The following is a 25,189-nucleotide window of genomic DNA, read 5'->3' as shown; positions in this document are numbered from 1 at the left end:
TTAGACAAATATATTATACTAGAACTGACATGTGATTACATTTTCACGCAATTTGTGTACACAGATCCTGAGAAATCAGTACCCAGAACAACCACCTCTGGCGGTAATAACGGCCTTGATACGCCTAGGCATTGAGTCAAACAGAGCTTGGATGGCGTGTACAGGTACAGCTCCCCATGCACCTTCGACACGATACCACAGTTAATCAAGAGTAGTGACTGGCGTATTGTGACGAGCTAGTTCCTCGGCCACCTTTGACTAGACGTCTTCAGTTCGTGAGAGACATGAAGAATGTGCTTGCCTGGGCAGCAGTCGAACATTTTCTGTATCCAGAAAGGCCCGTATAGGACCTGCAACATGAGGTCGTGCATTATCCTGCTGAAATGCAGGGTTTCGCAGGAATCGAATGTAGGGTACCCCACGGGTCGTAGCACATCTGAAATGTAACGCCCACTGTTCAAAATGCGGTCATTGCGAACAAGAGGTAACCGAGACGTGTAACCGATAGCAAGCCATAGCATCACCGGGTGGTACGCCAGTATGACGATGACGAATACACGCTTCCAATGTGCGTTCACCGCGATGTCGCCAAACACGGATGCGGCCATCATGATGCAGTAAACAGAACCTGGATTCATCCGAAAAAAATACGTTTGCCATTCGTGAAGCCAGGTTCGTCGTTGAGTACACCATCGCAGGCGATCCTGTCCGTTACAGTCATGCGGATAAGATGCCTGTCATCTCGACTGCTAGTGATACGAGGCCGTTGGGATCCAGCACGGCGTTCCGTATTACCCTCCTGAACTCACCGATTCCATATTCTGCTAACAGTCACTGGATCTCGACCAACGCGAGCAGCAATGTCACGATACGATAAACCGAAATCGCGATAGGCTACAATCCGACCTTTGTCAAAGGCGGAAACGTGAGGGTACACATTTCTCCTCCTTACACGAGGCATCACAACAACATTTCACCAGGCAACGCCGGTCAACTACTATTTGTATATGAGTAACCAGTTGGAAACTTTCCTCAAGTCAGCACGTAGTAGGTGTCGCCACCGGCGCCAACCTAGTGTGAATGCTCTGAAAAGCTAATCATTTGCATATCACAGCATCTTCTTCCTGTAGGTTTAATTTCACGTCTGTAGCACGTCATCTTCATGGTGTACAAATTTTAATGGCCAGCAGTGTAGTTCTAAGTGTAGGGGGCTTATGACCACAGATGATAAGTCCCACAGTGCTTAGAGCCATTTGCACCATTTGAAACTGTACCGTTGAGGTCACAGAGAGCAGACCACAGCTTTAGAGAAGTAATTATTCACACCGTAGATTTTAAGAAGATTTTGGATGGTGTGGGTGCATCCATCCACTTGCTCTGATGCACTCATGTCGAAGAATACAGCGTGTAACAGCAATTACACCACTGTTACAAGCAACAAGAACAACCAGAGGTGCTAATCGATTCCGAATGCAGAGTGAGTTCTATATGACTGTGTAATGTAGGAAAGTAGAGTCGATCTGCATACTGCTTGTATCATACACGGATAAAATGGAGCGGTTCAGTTTTATTTCATCTGAGATGAGCAATCCCTTTCCTTTTCGCTTACCACGCCAGGAATATTTGTCTGTGTGATGTGGATGCGCAAAAGAGTGTTCTTCATGTAGCATGGTGGATCAGCAGAGTTTCCTTGATTAAGAGTGTAACACTACCAACCGAAACACTTCCGTTCCATAGACTTCCTCTAATTCAGCATACAGCAAACCTGCTGTCTTCCCGCTTTTCCGTGCCCACTCTATTGTAGAGTGGAACGGCGCCAAAACAATCCGTCTACCAGTCTGCAACGGTCGCCTTGGTCGCCCGTAGGCTGCTTCTTTTCTTCTTCTTATTTCTCCCTCTTGCTACCTTGTCTTACTGTGAGTACAGCTGTTCCTCTGGAGTACGACCTAGTCTGTCAGTAGTCTGTCAGGTTGGTTACGGCACTCCAGTGGGCTCCATTCAGGTATGCAAACTCAGTGTGCCACGGTGGCGAAGTGGTTAGCGCACCTGCCTACTGCGCAGGAGACCCCAGTTAGAATCACAGCATTAGTACAAATTTTCATTCGTCGCTTATATACATATTTGTGGCCATCGCAGAACGATCTTGATAAAGGCTATGAGCAACTCTTATGTTATCATAAACTTCGTCATACGCAACGATCATGTCGGGATACTCTGTAAACGCATTTCAGTATGAACTTTGCGTTTTTGCCTTGGTCAGCCACGCACCATGGGCCTTAAGCTCACAGTCGTAATATTTTTGGAGATTTTTATTTATTTTTCATGTGTTTCCTTTGTGTACTTGCTTTCACACCACGTGGTCTGAAAAAGTATAGTAGGTGCGTGATTAACCAGAAGGTGGTGTGTGAGTGTAAGATTAAGATAGAGAAGCAATAATCTCGTGTGTCCGTATTTTTTGTATTTCTGTTGGCTACCGCTACTTCGCCACGTGTGAGGATTAGTATTAATGTGATAATTAGTTAACGTTTTTTGTGACCTCAATAACTGCTTGATTCGCTGGCAATGTTTCATGTTACATAAAATATACGGGTTAAACTCTTGTATCCAGAAACTTTAGATTTTAATGCCTATTGATGGAATAAAGAGTTGCAAAGTTTTCCCGCCACATGATAGAAAATGTTCCCCTTCCCCCCCCCCCCCACCCCCACCCATTTGCCCAGGAAAGTGGTGTTGTCTCTCAAAACAAGATTCATTCATAATTAAGTGCACCACTTGCTACCCATTCTTCAGCGTATGTTCTAACGGAAATTGAAATATTCAGGCAAATACTCTTCCGCCCTGACCGAGTTCGCTTGTAGTGTCTTTGCTGAACGTGTTCTGCGTGGCCTTCAGTAATTGGTTGTAATAAGCATGGGTTTACGTACAACTGTGTGCTTGCATAAAATTACATTGAAGCCAGGTTTGCGCTCCCTTCTCGCTTTCCATAATTACGTGGCGAAAGTGAATCATGTTAACTAGAGAGACCAGTTGTGATGATGTATATTCCAACAGACACATGGATAGTTATTGAAATGCCTTCGCCATTGATAAATATCCATAAACCTATACCCTACGACTGATTATTTCCTCTCTTCATCGTAAAGAATAGGTGAAAGTCAGTACCACAGTTGAATGCTGGGTCACGAAGGTACATAATGGCTCTACGCTCCCTATTAAGCCTTCTGTTGTGGTTCAAAAAACATTCTGTTATCCGTTGCGTTCAAAATTCTCCCTTTTGGTTAAACCCACCCGCTAAAAATTATTTATACCGCAGTAGTAACTCGCAGAGGCATGTAGTTTCGTGGACCACAGGAATTTGTTTAACCATTACTACAAGGAGTAGCTTGCTGGAGCTGTATGTTATGACAAGCGGCGGTAATCTTCCTACGAGGTTGATTAATAATCGTAACTATACCACCACCAGTAAGGAGGTTACGTGGCAGTTTATCAAAAACTGAGTGATTACGGGATTCAAGTGCTCCACTGTTGTTTCAGGTTTCATTTCTTATTTTCTTTAATGCTTTCAAGTCACTGTGGTGTGTGTGGCATTCTGGGCAGAAGTTCTGTTTCTGTCTCGGACTGAAGAAAGTGAATAATGTCTCGCTGGCCCTTCTTGTAAGGCCTTCTCGGTGAGAGGGACGCTGAGATCTGGCACTTACCCTGGTGGGCATACAAAGCTTCGGAGACTTTTCGTTATCACCGATGGGGCGCCATCCAGCTGTGTCCTACCGGCTTTCTTCCGTTTTCCGAAAAAAGAGAAGACAATGCAGCACTGGCCACGGGATAATAAAACCTGGGCCTCTAATATGGGGCGACCAGCACATTGTCGCCAATGGCTGCCGTCTTGCCACAAAGTTTTTGATCGAAGAATTCAGAGAGCAGATGTTACCATCAAGATAAATCGTTCCCAGCCTCGTGGAAATGGGATACATTTAAGATCACATGTTCGATATTTAGGTTTATCTGTGTGTGAAGGTGGAGTAGTGGAAAAAGTCTGGAAACGCATCTTCCTTTCGGTTAGGGCGGCTCGCGTTCACACAGTTGGGTCATTCACAATTGGTTATGGAGGCTGTGAGTAGGACCTGTGTCCGTTATATGCCTAGCTATTTGTTTATGCGAGAGGCAATGGCAATGTACTCGGAGGATCGAAGAGTAGACAGAGTTTCATTTCAGATCACTTTTGCGGTTGTGAGATGAGTTTTATTTACAAGAAGAACTCTTGACTTTTTATGTTTTGGGCTTCTAGAAGAAACCGAATCCGTGTTTCTAGCAGTTAGCACTTGGCTCGAATACTTCATGTTCTGGTATTTCCTGTTTTCAGTGAGCTGAAGCTCGGCAAGTTTGATGTCATAACCACTTTTCCTGTTGACTTCCTCCGGCAGCACTGATGGAATGGCGTGGAAATGAGTACCAGGCATCTTCCATACGCCGTTCGATCACCAACCGCGGGCACAGCTTGCAGCTGCAGTAACATGTCTGCTCTCGCAGCTGCGTATCCAGTAATAGTTTTGCCGCGCGGTCTGAGGCGCCTTGCCACGGTCCGCGCCGCTCCCTCCGTCGGAGGTTCGAGTCCTCTCTCGGGCATGGCTTTGTGTGTCGTCCTTAGCGAAGTTAGTTTAGGTTAAGTAGTGCACAAGCTTAGGGACCGATGACCTCAGTAGTTTGGTCCCATAAGATCTTACCACAAATTTCCAAATTCCAGCAATAGTTACTATGCTACGCGAAACTTTGAGTGTAGGTTCAAAAGACATAGGTGAATTTCAGAGAAAATAACGTGGAACTGAATAAACAGTATCACTTATGTGGTTACAAAGAGAACTCCACAATTGTATTCGTAAATTTTCATGAGTCTTTTTTTCAGCTGTGTTAATTCGAATAGCCAGTCGTTGCTCACTTGCAGTTAATGTAAATTACGATTTGCGCCAGAATAGAAATCATTACACTTATTACCCATTTGCGCGGATTCTCCGATTTAACTTCGTATTCATTGACTTTCTTTCTGATTTGCACTAATGATCATCCAGACCGAATCTTTTTCAAGCATGTAAGCTGCTTGTGGCGACCTGAACTTACGCTATTTTTAATTAATAGAAGTTAAGTATCTGGATCACATCTCTTATTTAATATCTGACTAGATCAATGAAGGTATTGGCAAAAGCATGATCCCGTAACCATAACGTAGCGGTACCATCACCATTAACTGCAGATTACATTTTAATCTACCTCTTAGCAATGTTTTCCTAATGAGCACAGACTTAGTAACCGCTGAAGTTCACGGCAGCCTTATGTCACGGGATCCAGCGTGTGAGCGTGTGGTATGATCATAAAGTTACACACATACTCAACAGGCATTGTGACAAATTGTCGGCTGTATCCTATACGCCGGCCGAAGTGGCCGAGCGGTTCTAGGTGTTACAATCTGGAACCGCGCGACGGCTATGGTCGCAGTTTCGAATCCTGCCTCGGGCATGGATGTGTGTGATGTCCTTAGGTTAGTTAGGGTTAATTAGTTCTAAGTTCTAGGGGACTGATGACCTCAGCAGTTAAGTCCCATAGTGCTCAGAGCCATTGAGACTATTTTTGTGTCCTATACATTGAGACACCAATACTGTTGACGATGACTCCTCAATCGTATATTGGTGTTTAGCTATCAAAAACTTTCTACTTTTCGTCGAATAGGAGTTGCGTTCTCTTACCAAATTTCACTTATATATTTAATTTCATATGAAGCAGTAAGTCATCTACTGTGACGAGTAAAATGTTTTACGCACATTCATGAAATGAATGACTTTGTTCGATATCTTTTTTCCGGCCCCTACAAGTACTTCAGAGCAGCTCTTTCGAATTACTTTTATCTCATTACTGACAGTGCCGTCAGAATACTGTAGCTAAACGTACCTAATAAAACGACTGTACGAGCCGAACATCATTGTTTCGTATCGCTACTCCATCGGCCGTCCTCCATTCTCTCGCCCACGTGCGGCCATAACATTTGAACTCACACAAAGAAAAATACATTTACCGACCGTTTAAGCACACCAAATTTGCAGAGCTAACTGACAGGATGCGGAAATGTCTGGTCGTTGTCTCATTAATGATTCAGCTTGTGACATTAGGTAAAAATTGATCGCCGGGAACTCTGTTAGCGGGCATTTGCAGGCACTCCACAGCATTTGTATGGTAAAAGGCCACCTCTCAGAACTTGGTCATCCAGAGCTGTATATATCGAGTGCCGGTGCTTGTAAGTGTAAACAAAGGAAAATGGACAAATGGAAGTATACGATCGCAACGAGCAAAAAATGGGAGTAGAAGAGTGAAGAGAAGATAAACGAAAAGAAAAAAGGACAGCGTAGATTGAACAACAGTTCCTGTTGTTGTTGTTTTTTTTTTCTTTCTGAAATGTATAACGATCTGTGCGGACACTCGAATGAGGTCGACCGATATAATTTACATCAGCGATGTTTGTTTTCGTCAGAAGAAATTTCACATAGAAGGGTACATGAAATGCTTGCTGTCCTAAAAGAGCGTGTTCATCAGAATTATTTCCTGGCTTAACTGTAACAGTACCCCTCAACATTCATGTTAAGCACATTTTAGTGCATATGTAGGTGGCGTGAAAATATTAACTGTGCCGCCAATAAAGAGTGCTGCATCGAAGAATATAGAACGTTTCTGGCTGTCTATTGGTTTAACATACAGAGAAAACAGCTACTCCTTCCTTTCTAGCAATTTATAACACTATGAGTTATTACTGTAATAAAAAGTCCGCAATAAAGTTACTCCGTTGACAGGAATTAAATCTGAGCGTGATCGCGTACAAATAGAAGTTAATCGGACAAGGCTTTGTCTGCTTAAGGGCTACGTTTTGAAGCAATGCAACAAGTATTTTGTGTGTAATAGAACCAATACTATTATAGTGGAAAAGCAAAGCTGCTGTCACGCAAATAAAACACGGTCACCAACTTAATCAGACAAAAGTAATTCCAAGTAAATACACTTGAAAGTAAGTGAAATAACTGATGTATCAAACTTCCTTTGCATTAGAAAGCTGTTCAGAAAATTGGGCATGAAAACAACAGCACACATAAGCCTGTGTTAGCGGAATGACTTTTCAAGAACAGAGCTGCTGTCTGACTTTAAATTTAGTGACAACTAGCTGTCTAACACTGCAAGAACTCAGGGGGTAGCAGGCGGACGTCCTCGCATCGCTTACGAATTCACACTCTGCGAAGAGCCTGACGGACAATGGGAAGCGTGTGGGAATCTGATACACCTCTGCATCCAGTAGGATGGAACGTCAAGAATGGACTCGATAAAGAATGTGACTTGTTCTCGCTTGGCAGCAGTAATTTTCCTGCCTTAGAAAACAAGAGTGTATCGACAATTCCAGCATCCCACATGTACAGGGAGGAGAGTACACAAAGCGCTATGAATAATGGAGGCGTGTGAAGGAAATCAGCCTTCTTAAAAAGAGGTTTTCTGGCCACTACGGAGGATCCTTACAAATCATGGACTCCAGTAGACTCTCAGAGGAAGCCCATACATGAGTCTGAGATTGCGGTTACAAAGAAGCGTTGTGTAGGTGCTCTGACAATGGCTTCGAAATGAAGAAAAACGTCGTAAAAATGTGAAATAGTGAGATAGACGCCAATTCGCGAGGGATACACCAGTCCACTCAAGATAGGACATTTCCACCCTGCATCGTGAAGTGTGGGCATGAAAAGGCGATAAGTCATTGAGCGGCATTGCAAATGCAGTGTGATTTTTTTCCACCGTGTGCAAAATCTAGTGATTGATCGATGAGTGAATACGGAACAGAAACGGTTTACTTAACTTACTTTCGGAAATACGTTGTTTTCATGCTAGGGACCATGTTTTCAACTATAGATTGTCACGGATAGTGCGGTGTATAAGCGCTGCACCGTGCACCCACAGTTCCAATATGTGTTGAAAATGGTTACCACGTGCCTCAACGCCGTACCCTGCTCTGTCTCACTCGTTCACGCTGCCAGGCTGTATCCGAACAGTGTCTAGGGCAGCATGAACACGCTGCTCCAGTTTCTCCACATCTGGAATGGGCCCCGCATACACTATGCTTCTGAGATTGTCTCAAAACCAGAAATCGCACGGGCTGAGGTTCGGTGAACGAGCAGGCTACGCAAGTCGAGCCCCTCGGCCGACCCATCGACCAGGGAAGAGACGACAGATGCGTCCTTTTCCAGAAGGGGAGCATAGTCACCCGCAACAAAAGCCCATTATTCCGGGCTGTTAGGCGACGTGAAAGGAAGAATGGTCACAAAATACGGTGACCAATTATCCCGGCCCGCACATTCGGCTGTACCAGCGCTGATGATCCACTGTCACCATACATTTCACAGGATTCTGCGTACTATTCCACAGATAGCTGTTATGAAAGTTGAAGATACGACTCCGCGTGAAGGTGGTCTCATCTGTGAGTAGGATGGATGACACAAATCCCGGACTCGTGGTTGCCTGGTGAAGAAACCAGTGACAAAACTGCTCCCGACGCCGGAGGTCTGTCGCTGGTGAGTCCTGTTACGCTCTAAGTGATAACGGTAAAAACAGTTGCCATGGAGAATTTGGACACAGTCGTTTGGCTTACTCTGTATTGGCGGGCTAGCTGCCTGTTACTGACACGGCGGTCCCTTCCCAGGCGTTAATCACGTTTTCCTCCAATTCTCATATCCAAACTTCGGGTACGTCCTTCATGATTTACTGGTTCCTGAAATGACCCTGTCTCAGACAAACTGGGAAACACCGTTGCAAACGTTGAATGCTGTGGTATTTGTCGGCAGGGATAAGACTCCCGACAAAACCTTACCTTGCTGTCCGCCACCCATTATCATTTGCGTTTCCGTGAGCAAACACCATGATGCCAAGCTCTCGATTCGAATACCGAACCGTTGTGTACAACGCTGCATCACATCCATTACAAGGTGAGGCAGCAAGAGTAGTGAATTCGACATAACATTAGCAATTACTATGGCAGACGCTAGGGCATAACTTATGAGAAATAGTACCACCCTCTATGAAGAAATAGTGCATACTGTAACGGTGGCTGCATGGTACAGAGCGTATTAGACCGCAGTGTCTGTAATAAATTGTGATGGAATTAATAGTCTCTAGCATGGAAACCAGGTATTCCCAGACACATCTTCATTGGATCTTTTTTGTTCCGAATACCCTCATCGATCAATCCCTAGAGCTTGCGCACAGTGGAAAAATCACCTTCTAGAGTCCGCCAATGCCAACGCCGGGAGAGGAAAATATTTGTAAGAGTAGTTGAGCTGAGGGAGGCATGCGGAGGGCAGTCAGTGAGACAGCGTGGAAGGAAGAGGACATAGGGGGCTCCTCCATCCATTGCCAGCATCCTCCTTCCCATACCGTGGTGCTGCAACTTTTGCCCCGCAACCCACAGCTGGCAGACGACGTGGAGTTCTTATCCGGTCCCTCGCTGCGTATCCGCAGAATACCGGGAAGGGCAGTCGACTCGAACCGCACAGCAACGAGGCGACGCGCTGTAAATGCCCAAAGCCTGCCTCCGTCACCACAGCACCAGAAAATGACTGCGTGAATGGTGAGATGATTCCTTTCCGCGCTCCTTCGCGTTAATAACTGAGTCGTGTTCAAGGCCAGTGATATCAACCCTGAGATATGTAGTTTTGTTTTGTTCTGTGTAAACGGTAATGAAATACATTTGCTCAATGTTCTAAACGCCTATGCACCCTGTTCCATTCTCAAATCAACCTTTTAGTCTGATAACTTTTGTGTTCGATTTCATTAATTTTTGGCTCCTAGTGTGGGGTGATCTGATTGGTGACGTGTCTGTTGTGTGTCAAAAACCGTTTCTCGAGTTCACTACAGTTTTGACCCCCAACTTGGGAGGATCTCATTAATAATTTATATTTAAGGTTAATCACACAGAATTCATGAGTTCAGTGCAGCTGGTTAGTACCTCCAAGTACGTGTAGCAGAGGCAAGCCATTAACATTTTATTTTGCCCTGGACAACAGGGCAAGTATTTGACGAGTGGATTATGGACGTCAAACTGATAGGCTATACTAACAGGCATAGTCTTCTTCGCAGGGCATTTATGACCATGCAGAAGACGTCAGGTAGTGAATTAGCTGACGAGTCTATCGGACCAACTAACAATGTGAAGTGGGTACATATTAAGTTATCAATTATCACTGTATCTATACCTGATGTACAGGTTACATAAAGTATCATAATCGTTAATAGACATAGATATCCAAGGTTATGATTGTAAAACAGTCTGTCCCTATATCCATTTCAATAGTTGATTTGACTTTTCCATTTTTCGTATGTATGATCGGAAGTATCAAGGCACACTAAAAAATCACGCTACAAAACGAGATAATAAACTTAGGTGAGAACGATGCGTTTTTGCTGAGCTAGTTCGTGAATGAGAGTTACGAAGACTACCTAGTGACATCCATCAATTCCATAATCGAACAATGCATATATACCACTGTTAACAGCTTCACATACTGTGCATATATTTTGGCCACTGTACTTAGTCGCTACTTCTAATGCAGAACATAACTGCGTTTCCATCCATATTAATGCCACCTACATCTACATGAATACTCTGAAATTCACATTTAAGTGCTTGGCAGAGGGTTCATCGAACCACAATCATACTATCTCTCTACCTTTCCACTCCCAAACATCGCGCGGGAAAAACGAACACCTAAACCTTTCTGTTCGAGCTCTGATTTCTATTATTTTATTTTGATGATCATTGCTACCTAAGTAGGATGGGTTCAACAAAATATTTTCGCATTCTGAAGAAAAAGTTGCTAACTGAAATTTCGTAAATAGATCTCGCTGCGACGAAAAACGTCTTTGCTTTAATGACTTGCATCCCAATTCGAGTATCATATCTGCCACACCCTCTCCCCTATTACGTGATAATACAAAACGAGCTGCCGTTTTTTGCACCCTTTCGATGTCCTCCGTCAATCCCACCTGGTATGGATCCCACACCACGCAGCAATATTCTAACACAGGACGAACGAGTGTAGTGTAAGCTGTCTCTTTAGTGGACTTCTTGCATCTTCTAAGTGTCCTGCCAATGAAACGCAACCTTTAAATCGCCTTCCCCACAATATTATCTATGTGGTCTTTCCAACTGAGGTTGCTCGTAATTTTAACACCCAAGTACTTAATTGAATTGACAGCCTTGAGAATTGTACTCTTTATCGACTAATCGAATTCCAACGGATTTCTTTTGGAACTCATGTGGATCACCTCACACTTTTTGTTATTTAGCGTCAAGAGCCACCTGCCACAGCATACAGCAATCTTTTGTAAATCGCTTTGCAACTGATACTGGTCTTCGGATGACCTTACTAGACGGCAAATTACAGCATCATCTGTGAACAACCTAAGAGAACTGCTCAGATTGTCACCCAGGACATCTATATAGATCAGGAACAGCAGAGGTACCAGGACGCTTCCCTGGGGCACACCTGATATCACTTCAGTTTTACTCTATGATTTGCCGTCTATTACTACGAACTGCGACCTTCCTGACAGGAAATCACGAATCCAGTCGTACAACTGAGACGTTACGCCATAGGCCCGCAGCATGATTAGACGTCGCTTGTGAGGAACGGTGACAAAAGCTTTCCGGAAATCTAGAAATACGGAATCAACTTAAGATTCCCTCTCGATAGCAGCCATTACTTCGTGCGAATAAGGAGCTAGCTGCGTTGCACAAGAACAATGTTTTCTGAAACCATGCTCATTACATATCAATAGATCGTTCCCTTCGAGGTGATTCATAATGTTTGAATACAGTATATGCTCCAAAACCCTACTGCAAACCGACGTCAATGATATAGGTCTGTAGTTAAATGGATTACTCCTACTACCCTTCTTGAACACTAGTGCGACCTGCGCAATTTTCCAATCTGTAGGTATAGATCTATCGGCGAGCGAGCGGTTTTATATGATTGCTAAGTAGGGAGCTATTCTATCAGCGTAAACTGAAAGGAACCTAATCGGTATACAATCTGGACGTGAAGACTTGCCCGTATCAAGCGATTTGAGTTGCTTCGCAACCCCTAAGGTATCTACTTCTAAGAAACTCATGCTAGCAGCTGTTCGTGTTTCAAATTCTGGAATTTCCATTCGTCTTCCCTGGTGAAGGAATTTCGGAAAACGGTGTTCAATAACTCCGCTTTAGCGGCACAGTCGTCGGTAACAGTACCATTGGCACAGCGCAGCGAAGGTATTGACTGCGTCTTACCGCTTGTGTACTTTACATACGACCAGAATTTCTTCGGATTTACTACCAAATTTCAAGACAATGTTTCATTGTGGAACCTACTAAAGGCATTATCGCATTGAAATCAGTGCCAAATTTCGCGCGCCTATAAATTTTAGCCAATCTTCAGGATTTTGCGTTCTCCTGAACTTCGCATGCATTTTCCGTTGTCTCTACAACAGCGTTCGCACCTGTTTTGTGTACCATGGGGGATCAGTTCCATATCTTACTAATTTATAAGGTATGAATCATTCAATCGCTGTTGCTACTATATCTTTGAATTTGAGCCACATGTCGACTACATTTGCATAGTCAGTTCCGAAGGAATGGAGATTGTCTCTTAGGAAGGCTTCTAGTGACACTTTATCCACTTTTTTAAATAAAATTATTTTGCTTTTGTTTCTGGTGGATTTGGAAGAAACGGTATTGAGCCTACCTACAACGACCTTCTGATCACTAATCCCTGTAACAGTCATGTAGGACAATCTCGGAAGATGTTTTCTGCCTTCCACCGGCTTTGAAAAAGTATTTTTGCCAACATATCGAAGGAAGGTTGAAGTCCGCACCAACTATAACTGTATAAGTGAGGTATTTATTTGTTACGAGACTAAATTTTTCTCTGAACTGTTCAGCAACCGTATCATCGGAGTCTTGCGGTCGGTAGAAGGAGCCAATTATTAATTTAGTTCCGTTGTTAAGTATAAGCTCCACCCATACCCATTCGCACTGAGTATCTACTTCGACTTCACTACAAGATAAACCAGACATAAACACTCCACCACTAATTCTGCCTAATCTATCTTTCCTGAACACCGTCTGAGACTTCGTAAAATTTTCTGTAGAACTTATTTCAGGCTTTAGCCAGCTTTCTGTACCTATAACGATTTCAGCCTCTGTGCTTTCTATTAGCGCTTGAAGCTCAAGGACTTTCCCAGCACAACTACAACAATTTACAACTACCACTCCGACTATTCCTTGATCCACACACGTCCTGTATTTGCCATTCACCCTTTGACATTGCAACCCACCCCGTACTATCCAGATGCCTTCTAACCTAAAAAAACGCCCAGTCCACGCCACACAGCCTCCCCTACCCGTGTAGCCGCCAGCTGAGTGTGGAGAACTCTTGACCTATTCAAATTGTGTTTGAGGAACAAAAATATGAGAACACATTAACATAGCACTGAAAATAATATCTAGTTAATTGCAAGAGCAGCTGCGAAATACTTCGTGCAAAACTACATGCATGCCACAACTATTTTACTGTACAACAATGAAAGACTGCAACTACAAAGGAAATTCTCTCTATGATTACGCGCTAGCAATTAAAAAAATCTACATTAATTACACAAACTACAAGAAAAAATCAGAAGATTCCAGTGAGGTATCCTCGGCTAAGGGTCGACATATAAAACGTCCGCTTAGAACAATTATACAAGACTGTGCTTAAACTGACACACAATATTTTTAGCGCAACGCAATCTGACTTCCAAAACCCCCTACGAAAGAATGGCCCTGAGTAACATTAACCTATACGTTTCACAAATCACTTACCTCACAAAAATCTTCGTTACTCAAGCTACTGCAATGCAGCGAGCGCCACTACTACCAGCTAAATAAAAGATTTAAACTACGGAAGTCACTAACTACTGATAGGCATAGTTAGCAAACGAAAGATTTTGATAGAGAACAAACAATGTATTTACCTTAATAGTCAAAATAAATATGGTAGTTCATGACACCAATTCTTACAAATTTTAAAACTCCGCCATCTCTCTCCCCAAGTCCACCACTGCTGGCGGCTCACCTCCAACTGCGCACCGCTACGCGCTGTTAGCATCCAGCTGCCTCTGCTCAACACTACAATGGCAGACAACAATGCAAACTAAACACACACTGCGCACAGCACAGCCAGTGATTTTTCATACCGAGCGCTAAGCGGCGTTACCAATAAGAAAACCTAAACAGCCTACTTACAGACTGAAGTCAGCGCCGCTTGCAGCTGTGAGCGAAGGAATGCCAACTCAGCCCTCATCCGAACACAGCAATCACAGTCCCTGTCCATTCCAATCGATGTTGAACAACAGTTACTGAAACACGAGTCCGTGCCTAGATAACGCAATGGAAACAAGCAAAGAATGTATTAAATAACCTGCACAAATGCCTAACGACTGCGCTACAATCTGCCTGAATTTACAACTACAGTAACTAATACTCGAAATTACACCTCCTATACGAAACTCACACGCAATTGAAGTAAGACTCTACGAAGTAAACGCTAATGCCCGATGCTACAACTCTCAAATACTATAATACGTCCGAAATTTATCAATTAAACAATACAAGTACCCAAAAACACGCAAAGAAATTAAGAATTAAGCTATGTAACAAATAAGTAAGCTAGGGGTATACGACGTGCTGCTGCAGCTGCTTATCCAACGGCGGCAGAGAGCACAGGAGTACAGGAGCGCACCTGCATCAAAATGTGCAGAATGACTTATGTAGAGTTTCGCGCAGCAGTAGATAAACTTCCAGTTTGAAGCTTTGCGTCAAGCCATGATGTGTAGTAATACATCCGTCCTCCTCCACCATCGTAGATGGAAGCTTATTACATAATAATTAACAACTGTTTCAAAATAAAGTTTTAGCGAACTAAACAGTTCATGCGAATTAGTGCCTAAACCTTTATTCTCAGATCAGTTCTCCTTCATGGACAGAGAAACAAGAAAATCACTGGTCATCTCTTCAGCAGCATTATCATCGATCAGACGAGAAACAAAGTAATCAGCACCATTGTAGTAGTAAGAGAAAAATTTCAGATAATTGTGAGAGGAAATAGCTCGCACAAAGATGATTAAGTAATAAAACGGAATCAATTAAGAAATTCTTTGGTGTTCCATAAAAAGAATTTAATTCATATTTTGAAGTTTGTGGCCACAGATAATCTTACTAGCCTCTCACATGGTACTGATATTTTGGAATACCACATCTTGGTGGGTGTAAAACAATTATGATTTACAATAGATCCATGGGTGCAGAAGCATACTTATCCCACAGTCCTGTGTAGAAAAGTGTGTCTACAAATAGAAAAAGGCCTTGTCAAAGAGGGTGGAGAGCGGACTGAATTTCAGTTCAATTCCTTGTCTTCGGATTGCAAATTTCTGCTAAAGGCGGAAGATTCAGCAATGGTCAATGGCACGGGGATGCAGAAGGCACTTGAAAGCACTCCATTGATGACACAAAACTTTTATCCACAGAACATGTGGCCCTAAACTGAGAAAGTGTCATGACGATCTCTGCATTGGCAAAAGATTCCGTACTAGACCCCATTGGGATCTCTGGGAGGAGCCCGCCAAGGAGCAGACAACCTTGAGAAGAAGAATTAATAACCAACGAAAGGATAACGTTCTACTAGTCGGGCGTGGAATGTCAGAAGTTTGAACGCGATAGGGAAGCTAGAAAATCGGAAATGGGATGCTAAAGCTCGAGCTAGATACAGTGGACGTCAGTGAAGCGAAATGGAAACAAGGCATGAATTTATGACAAGACGAGTTCGGGGTTATATCAACAGCAGCAGAAAATGACATAACGGGAGTAGGATTCGTTATGAATAAAAGGTAGGACAGAGAGTGAGCTACTGTGAACAGTCCAGTGCAAGGGTTGTTCTTATCAGAGTCGACAGGAAACCAACACTGAAGACAGTGGTCCAGATATAAATACCTAGGTCATAAGCCAAAGATGAAGAGGCAGAGGAAGTATAAGTGGTAACTGAAAGGGTAATTCAGTAGTTATAAAAATATGAAAATCTAATAGTTATGTGGAATTGGAGAGCAGTTGTAGGGGAAAAAGTAGAAGAGAAGGTTACAAGAAAATATGGGCTTAGTGGTAGGAATTAGATGGCAGAAAGACTAATTGCGCTCTGCAAGAAATTTGAGATGTTAATCCGGAATACTGTGTTCAAGAATCGCAAGAGGACTAAGTATACTTGGGAAACTCCGGAAGATACAGAAATATTTCTGTTGGGTTATCTCATGGTCACGCAGAGATTCCTAAATTTGATATTGGACTGTAACGCGTACCGAGTGGCGGGTAATGACTCAAATCAGGATTAGGAAGAGTGGGCTACAGTTTATTAGACTAATCATTAAGAATCCAAGCGGAAAGAAGTGGGCTACGGATGTACTAAGGAATAAAGAGATACGCTAGAGGTTGTCTGAGGCTGCAGATACTGCGATGCTATAGCTCAGTAGACAGTTCAGTTGAAGAGGAATAGACGTCTCTGCAAAGGGCCATCACAGAAGTTGGAAAGAAAGACTCTGGGCGGCATCACAAGAATGCAACGGGAAATCAAATGCTGAATTCAGAGGACTGAGCGGATAAGTGGAAAGAATATACTGAACGCCTCTATGAGAAGAAGGACTCATCAGAATTTAGAAGTGCTTCGGAAGACTCAAAATCAAATAAGGCCGAGGAGATCGACAACATTCCATTGGAATTTCTAAAACCATTGGAGAATGGCAAGAAAATGGTTAATCACGTTAGTGTGTAGAATGTGTGGAACTGGCGATACACCATCAAACTTTAGGAAAAAAACGTAATCCACACAATTGCGAAGACTGTATGAGCCGATAAGTGTCAGAATTATCGCGCATTCAGCTGCACATCAAATGCAACCAAATTTTTGACAAGAAAAAATTTACAGAAGAACGAAAAACAGAATTGAGGCTACGTTAGATGAAGATTAGTTTGGCTTTAGGAAATGTAAAACCACCAGAGAGGCAGTTCGGCTGTTGCTGTCGATAACGAATGCAAAACAGAAGAAAAATCAAGACACATTCATAGGATTTATCGACTGGGAAAAGCCATTGACAGTGTCAAATGGCTCAAGATATTCGAAATTCTGAGAAAATAGATATAAACTATAGGGAAAGACGGGTAATATACAATGCGCACAAGAAGCAAGAGGGAATAATGAGAATAGAAGACCAAGAACGAGTGCTCGGATTAGAAAGGGCGTAAAACAAGGCTGTAGTCTTTCGCCCCCTACTGTTCAGTCTATACACCGAAGAAACAATGACGGATATGTAAGAAAGGTTCAAGAGCGGAATTAAATTTCAAAATGAAATATTCGCTGCTCACATTGCTTTTCTTAGTGAAAGTGAATTAGGATTACAGTGTCAATTGAATGAAATGAAATCTAATGAGTACAGAACATGGACCTAGAGTAAATCGAAGGAAGACGAAAGTAATGAATATTAGCGGAAATGGGAACAGCGAGAAACCTAACATCAGTGTTGATGGCCACGAAGTAGATGAAGTTAAGGAATTCAGCTACCTAGGCAGTAAACATACCAATGACTGACGGACCAAGGAGGACATTAAAAGGAGACTATCTATAGCAAGAAGAGCATTCCTGGCCAAGAGAAATCACAGGTATCAAACATAGGCCTTAATTTTAGAAAGAAATATCTGAGAATGTGTTGTTGTTGTTGTCTTCAGTCCTGAGACTGGTTTGATGCAGCTCTCCATGCTACTCTATCCTGTGCAAGCTTCTTCATCTCCCAGTACCTACTGCAACCTACATCCTTCTGAATCTGCTTAGTGTACTCATCTCTCGGTCTCCCTCTACGATTTTTACCCTCCACGCTGCCCTCCAATGCTAAATTTGTGATCCCTTGATGCCTCAGAACATGTCCTACCAACCGATCCCTTCTTCTAGTCAAGTTGTGCCACAAACTTCTCTTCTCCCCAATCCTATTCAATACCTCCTCATTAGTTACGTGATCTATCCACCTTATCTTCAGTATTCTTCTGTAGCACCACATTTCGAAAGCTTCTATTCTCTTCTTGTCCAAACTAGTTATCGTCCATGTTTCATTTCCATACATGGCTACACTCCAAACAAATACTTTCAGAAACGACTTCCTGATACATAAATCTATATTCGATGTTAACAAATTTCTCTTCTTCAGAAACGCTTTCCTTGCCATTGCCAGTCTACATTTTATATCCTCTCTACTTCGACCATCATCAGTTATTTTACTTCCTAAATAGCAAAACTCCTTTACTACTTTAAGTGTCTCATTTCCTAATCTAATTCCCTCAGCATCACCCGATTTAATTTGACTACATTCCATTATCCTCGTTTTGCTTTTGTTAATGTTCATCTTATATCCTCCTTTCAAGACACTGGCCATTCCGTTCAACTGCTCTTCCAAGTCCTTTGCCGTCTCTGACAGAATTACAATGTCATCGGCGAACCTCAAAGTTTTTAATTCGTCTCCATGAATTTTAATACCTACTCCAAATTTTTCTTTTGTTTCCTTTACTGCTTGCTCAATATACAGATTGAATAACATCGGGGAGAGGCTACAACCCTGTCTCACTCCTTTCCCAACCACTGCTTCCCTTTCATGCCCCTCGACTCTTATTACTGCCATCTGGTTTCTGTACAAATTATAAATAGCCTTTCGCTCCCTGTATTTTACACCTGCCACCTTTAGAATTTGAAAAAGAGTATTCCAGTCAACATTGTCAAAAGCTTTCTCTAAGTCTACAAAATGCTAGAAACGTAGGTTTGCCTTTTCTTAATCTTTCTTCTAAGATAAGTCGTAAGGTCAGTATTGCCTCACGTGTTCCAACATTTCGACGGAATCCAAACTGATCCTTCCCGAGGTCTGCATCTACCAGTTTTTCAATTCGTCTGTAAAGAATTCGCGTTAGTATTTTGCAGCCGTGGCTTATTAAACTGATAGTTCGGTAATTTTCACATCTGTCAGCATCTGCTTTCTTTGGGATTGGAATTATTATATTCTTCTTGAAGTCTGAGGGTATTTCGCCTGTCTCATACATCTTGCTCACCAGCTGGTAGAGTTTTGTCATGACTGGCTCTCCCAAGGCCGTCAGTAGTTCTAATGGAATGTTGTCTACTCCGGGGGCCTTGTTTCGACTCAGGTCTTTCAGTGCTCTGTCAAACTCTTCACGCAGTATCATATCTCCCATTTCGTCTTCATCTACATCCTCTTCTATTTCCATAATATTGTCCTCAAGTACATCACCCTTGTATAAACCTTCTATATACTCCTTCCACCTTTCTGCCTTCCCTTCTTTGCTTAGAACTGGGCTGCCATCTGAGCTCTTGATATTCATACACGTGGTTCTCTTCTCTCCAAAGGTCTCTTTAATTTTCCTGTAGGCAGTATCTATCTTACCCCTAGTGAGATAAGCTTCTACATCCTTACATTTGTCCTCTAGCCATCCCTGTTTAGCCATTTTGCACTTCCTGTCGATCTCATTTTTGAGACGTTTGTATTCCTTTTTGCCTGCTTCATTTACTGCATTTTTATATTTTCTCCTTTCATCAATTAATTTCAATATTTCTTCTGTTACCCAAGGATTTCTAGCAGCCCTCGTCTTTGTACCTACTTTATCCTCTGCTGCCCTCACTACTACATCCCTCAGAGCTACCCATTCTTCTTCTACTGTATTTCTTTCCCCTATTCCTGTCAATTGTTCCCTTATGCTCTCTCTGAAACTCTGTACAACCTCTGGTTCTTTCAGTTTATGCAGGTCCCATTTCCTTAATTTCCCACATTTTTGCAGTTTCTTCAGTTTTAATCTACAGATCATAACCAATAGATTGTGGTCAGAGTCCACATCTGCCCCTGGAAATGTCTTACAACTTAAAACCTGGTTCCTAAATCTCTGTTTTACCATTATATAATCTATCTGATACCTTTTAGTATCTCCAGGGTTCTTCCACGTATACAACCTTCTTTCATGATTCTTAAACCAAGTGTTAGCTATGATTAACTTGTGCTCTGTGCAAAATTCTACTAGGCGGCTTCCTCTTTCATTTCTTAGCCCCAATCCATATTCACCTACTATGTTTCCTTCTCTCCCTTTTCCTACACTCGAATTCCAGTCACCCATTACTATTAAATTTTCGTCTCCCTTCACTATCTGAATAATTTCTTTTATTTCATCGTACATTTCTTCAATTTCTTCATCATCTGCAGAGCTAGTTGGCATATAAACTTGTACTACTGTAGTAGGTGTGGGCTTCGTATCTATCTTGGCCACAATAATGCGTTCACTGTGCTGTTTGTAGTAGCTTACCCGCATTCCTATTTTCCTATTCATTATTAAACCTACTCCTGCAATACCCCTATTTGATTTTGTGTTTATAACCCTGTAGTCACCTGACCAGAAGTCTTGTTCCTCCTGCCACCGAACTTCACTAATTCCCACTATCTCTAACTTTAACCTATCCATTTCCCTTTTTAAATTTTCTAACCTACCTGCTCGATTAAGGGATCTGACATTCCACGCTCCGATCCGTAGAACGCCAGTTTTCTTTCTCCTGATAACGACGTCCTCCTGAGTAGTCCCTGCCCGGAGATCCGAATGGGGGACTATTTTACCTCCGGAATATTTTACCCAAGAGGACGCCATCATCATTTAATCATACAGTAAAGCTGCATGTCCTCGGGAAAAATTACGGCTGTAGTTTCCCCTTGCTTTCAGCCGTTCGCAGTACCAGCACAGCAAGGCCGTTTTGGTTAATGTTGCAAGGCCAGATCAGTCAATCATCCAGACTGTTGCCCCTGCAACTACTGAAAAGGCTGCTGCCCCTCTTCAGGAACCACACGTTTGTCTGGCCTCTCAACAGATACCCCTCCGTTGTGGTTGCACCTACGGTACGGCCATCTATATCGGTGAGGCACGCAAGCCTCCCCACCAACGGCAAGGTCCATGGTTCATGGGGGGGGGGGGGGGGTCTGAGAATGTACGATGTGGAATCCAAAATTTTCGACACTGCTGCTGCCATCTGCAAAGTAGGAGTAGTAGATCTTCCTCTGCTAGGTGGCGAGAGCTGCATATCTGATGAGTCAGTGTGTGAAGTGTCATTCAGCTGGGAGGATGCATTGCGTGTCCACAGTGATTTCGGTAATACTCGTAAGATTCGTCAGACCGCATCTGATGATCCAACCTTCTTGTCACGGGTTATCACCGGCGACGAGGGCTGGAAATGCGGTCATGACCCAGAGGCAAAGCAGCAGTCGTCCCAGTGGAAGGGCTCGGACTCTCCAAGATCCAAAAAAGTGAGAAGGTGAAGAGCACCATCATCGTTTTCTTTGATACCATGGGAATTGTGCACAAAGAATTTGTCCCACCCAACCAAACAGTGAATTCCGAATACTACTGTGATGTTTTGCGACGGCTCCGTGAAAACGTGCGGCGATGACGGCCCGAACTTTGGCGTCAAGGCAACTGGCTGCTGCATCACAACAACGCTCCCTGTCACACGTCCTTGCTCACCAGGATCTTATTGGCAAAAAAAAAAAAAAAAAAAAAAAAAACCATGGCCGTTGTACCCCACCCACCATTCTCGCCAGATTTGTCACCTTGCGACGTCGCGCTATTCCCAAAACTGAAACTCAAGTTGAAACGCCGTCGGATAGACACTCTAGAGAGGATTCAAGAAGCATTGCTGGCGGTGATAAACACCCTCAAAGAACAGCACTTTCAGAAAACGTTTGACCTGTGGCAGAAGCGCTGGGACCGGTGTGTGCGTGCGGATGGAAACTACATCGAGGTTGATGGTGGCCATTAGTCCAAAGATAAGGTTTTCAACAGATGGCAGCACCAGTACATTTAGAGCACCTCTTACGTTTAGAGCGCCTCTTTGTATGGTAGTGAAACATGTACTGTGGATAAACTGGAACAGAAGAGAATCGTAGCATTTCAGACGTGGAGCTACAGATGAAAATTAGGTGGACTGATAAGGTAACGAATGAGGAGGTTCTGAGCAGAATCGGATAGGAAAAGAATACGTGCAAAACACTGTCAAGGAGAAGGTACAGGATGATACGATATACGTTAAGACATCACGGAATGACTTCAAAGATACTAGAGAGTAGAGGGTAAACACTATAGAAGAAAACAGAGATTGGAATAAATTCAACCGGCCACTGTGCCCGAGCGGTTCTAGGCGCTTCGGTCTAGAACCGACCTAATGCTACGGCCCCAGGTTCGAATCCTGCCTCGGGCATGGACGTGTGTGATGTCCTTAGGTTAGTTAGGTTTAAATAGTTCTAAGTCTCTGGGACTGATGACCTCAGATGTTAAGTCCCATAGTGCTTGGAGCTATTTCAACCATTTTCGAATAAATCCACTAAGTAACTGAGGACGTAGATTGCAAGTGGTTGTCTGAGATGGAAAGGTGGGCACAGGAGAGGAATTTGTGGTGAGCCGGCATCATACCAGTCAGGAGACTGATGATTAAAAACAAAAAAAAGAAAGAAACATGGCACCACACAATACATTGGCAAAACTCAACTTCTGTGAGACGGTTAAACATACATAAAATACTTCAAACCGAGCTGTCGACTGGAAGAGGAAGATAGCAAATCACCCACCGCTGGGGAGACAGACGGTCGGGTGAATACGGGGTTTAAACTAAAGGGAAATCATACGCATGTAAATATAGATAAATGTAACGTCTGATGAATAAAGATGGTAATGGTCCTTTAGTCAAGTGAGAGAGACTAACTTCCTTTTCAATTCCCTAACTTTTATAAGGATTTCCATACGTTTAAACGTAGAAGTTAAAGAAACGTATCTAAATAACAACGGATACCTACACACAATGTTCTGTACCCCAATGATAGCTTATCTTGAATTTGACCATTGTCCTGGTGCGTTACACAAACTGCCGCAACCTCATATTGTTGGGTTACGGGAACTGGAACAGTGGACTGCTCTTATGCTCTTATGTTACCGAAATTCATAACTTTTGTCCTCTTGAGTGCTCATTGTGTGAATACTTCTGTTCCGTTTCAATGACACCGTTTGTATCGGTTTTTATATTCACTTGCATTGTACTTCATATAATTAACAACAAGAAAACCATCAGAATTATAGTAACATACATACATCAAAAAAGTTTTCTATCACGTCAGTTCCGAGAGTTCCGGAATCTGTACAGAAAGTTGGAACAGAGATCAACATAAACATCTTTTCCGCCCTTTTTGTTGCTCATGAAAACCACACACTGCATGTTGTACCACCATAAAGCGGTGGTCCAGTTTGCTGTACACACCGGTACCTCTAATACCGAGTTGCAGGTACTCTTGCACTGATGCATCCCTGTTTTCATCGTGGTACACTATCCACAAGTTTATCAGGGCAATGTTTGCCCAGATTGTCCCACCCCTCAGCGGCGATTCGGCACGGATCCCTCAGAGTGGTTGGTGGGTCACGTCGTTCATAAACAGCCTTTTTCATTCTATCCCAGGCATGATCGATAGGGTTCATGTCTGGAGAACATGCTCGCCACTCTAGTCGTGCAATGTTATCCTGAACGAAGTCATTCACAAGATGTGCACGATGGGGACGCGAATTGTCGTCCATCAAGACGAATGCCTCGCCAATATGCTGCCGATATGGTTGCACAGTCGGTCGGAGGATGGCATTCCAGTATCGTACAGCTGTTGCGGTGCCTTCCATGACCACCAGCGGCATACGTCGGCTCCACATAATGCCACCCCAAAACAAGAGGGAACCTCTACCTTGCTTCAGTCGCTGGACAGTGTGTCTAAGGCGTTCAGCCTGACCGGGTAGCCTCCAAACACGTCTCTGACTATTGTCTGGTTGAAAGCATTGAGCCGTGCGTGGCTCACGCTCGTGCCATCTGTTATTTTACAGCCTGTTTTTTTTTCGTGTTGTCACCTCGTTATGTTAGTTTGAGTTTCTGTTGTCACTGAGTTCCTGCTTTGTCTTCCGGCCAGCGGCAGCAGCAGTGCCTCACGTGTTCTCTTTGCTGTACTGCTATTACTTCCCAGTTGTCGTCTTTCGGGGAGTGCCAGGAGGGCAGTTCGGACCGGCCAGTGGTGGAGTTGGAACGCGGCGCTAGTTCAGTGAAGTTGGAGCAGCAGTGAGGCCTGGATGTCCATGGCTCGCCCGACCGTTGCCGCCACGCGTCACTTGAGCCGGGGACGGTCTTCGTGGGTCGTCGTTCGGTCGTCCTACTGGACGACGTGAATTGGCTCATCGATCGTTTTTGGGTTGGCTGTGTGTGTGTACCAAATCCCGATTTGTCTTCGTGATTGCACAGCCACAGCAAAGTGTCGTTCAAGTCTTCGTGCAAGTGTTTGAGAAATGTATGTGTAGTTGGTGTCATTTCCACTGACAATTTGTCTTAAATGTTGTCGGCGTACAGGTAGTCAGTCGGTCGGTTCGTGCGGACAAGGGAGGACAAGGAGGACAGCTCCTTGCAGTACAGTCGGGTGGCTCCGCTGGCGGACCCTACGCAGTGTCGGAGCGTGTGTGGAACCGTCTGATTGCTACGAGCTTCGTGGCATACCGACCCAGGACGTCAAAGTTGAGTGGTGTGTTAAGTACCCAAGTCTCGTCTATTAATGTTGTGTTGTTCGTTTCGGTGGCTCGCTGTTGGGGAGCTTTCCCTGTGAGCAACACCGAGTGTTTGTAGTGGTGAAATCGAGCCGCCGTGCGGTGGGATTAACTATATTGGTTCACTACAATTCAAGTGCACCAGCGGAATTTTCTGCCTGCTGACCGTTAGTGTTCTGGTTGCCTGCCCTAGCCACTGACATAAATTCAGGCAGTGTTCCATTTTGGTGGTGGTGGTGGTGGTGGTTAGTGTTTAACGTCCCGTCGACAACGAGGTCACTAGAGACGGAGCGGAAGCTCTGGTTAGTTTGGTCTTTAATTTTTACGTACCGATTGGTGGTTAGCAAGTCGTTTGGTCGGTCGGTCCATGACTGTCTCTAGGTCCGGTTACCGGCGGATCTAGTGTAGTTGAACCCACCA

This window comes from Schistocerca gregaria, chromosome 6 (assembly GCF_023897955.1).
Source record: "Schistocerca gregaria isolate iqSchGreg1 chromosome 6, iqSchGreg1.2, whole genome shotgun sequence".
Classification (NCBI taxonomy): Eukaryota; Metazoa; Arthropoda; class Insecta; order Orthoptera; family Acrididae; genus Schistocerca; species Schistocerca gregaria.
This window is presented reverse-complemented; position numbering follows the sequence as displayed.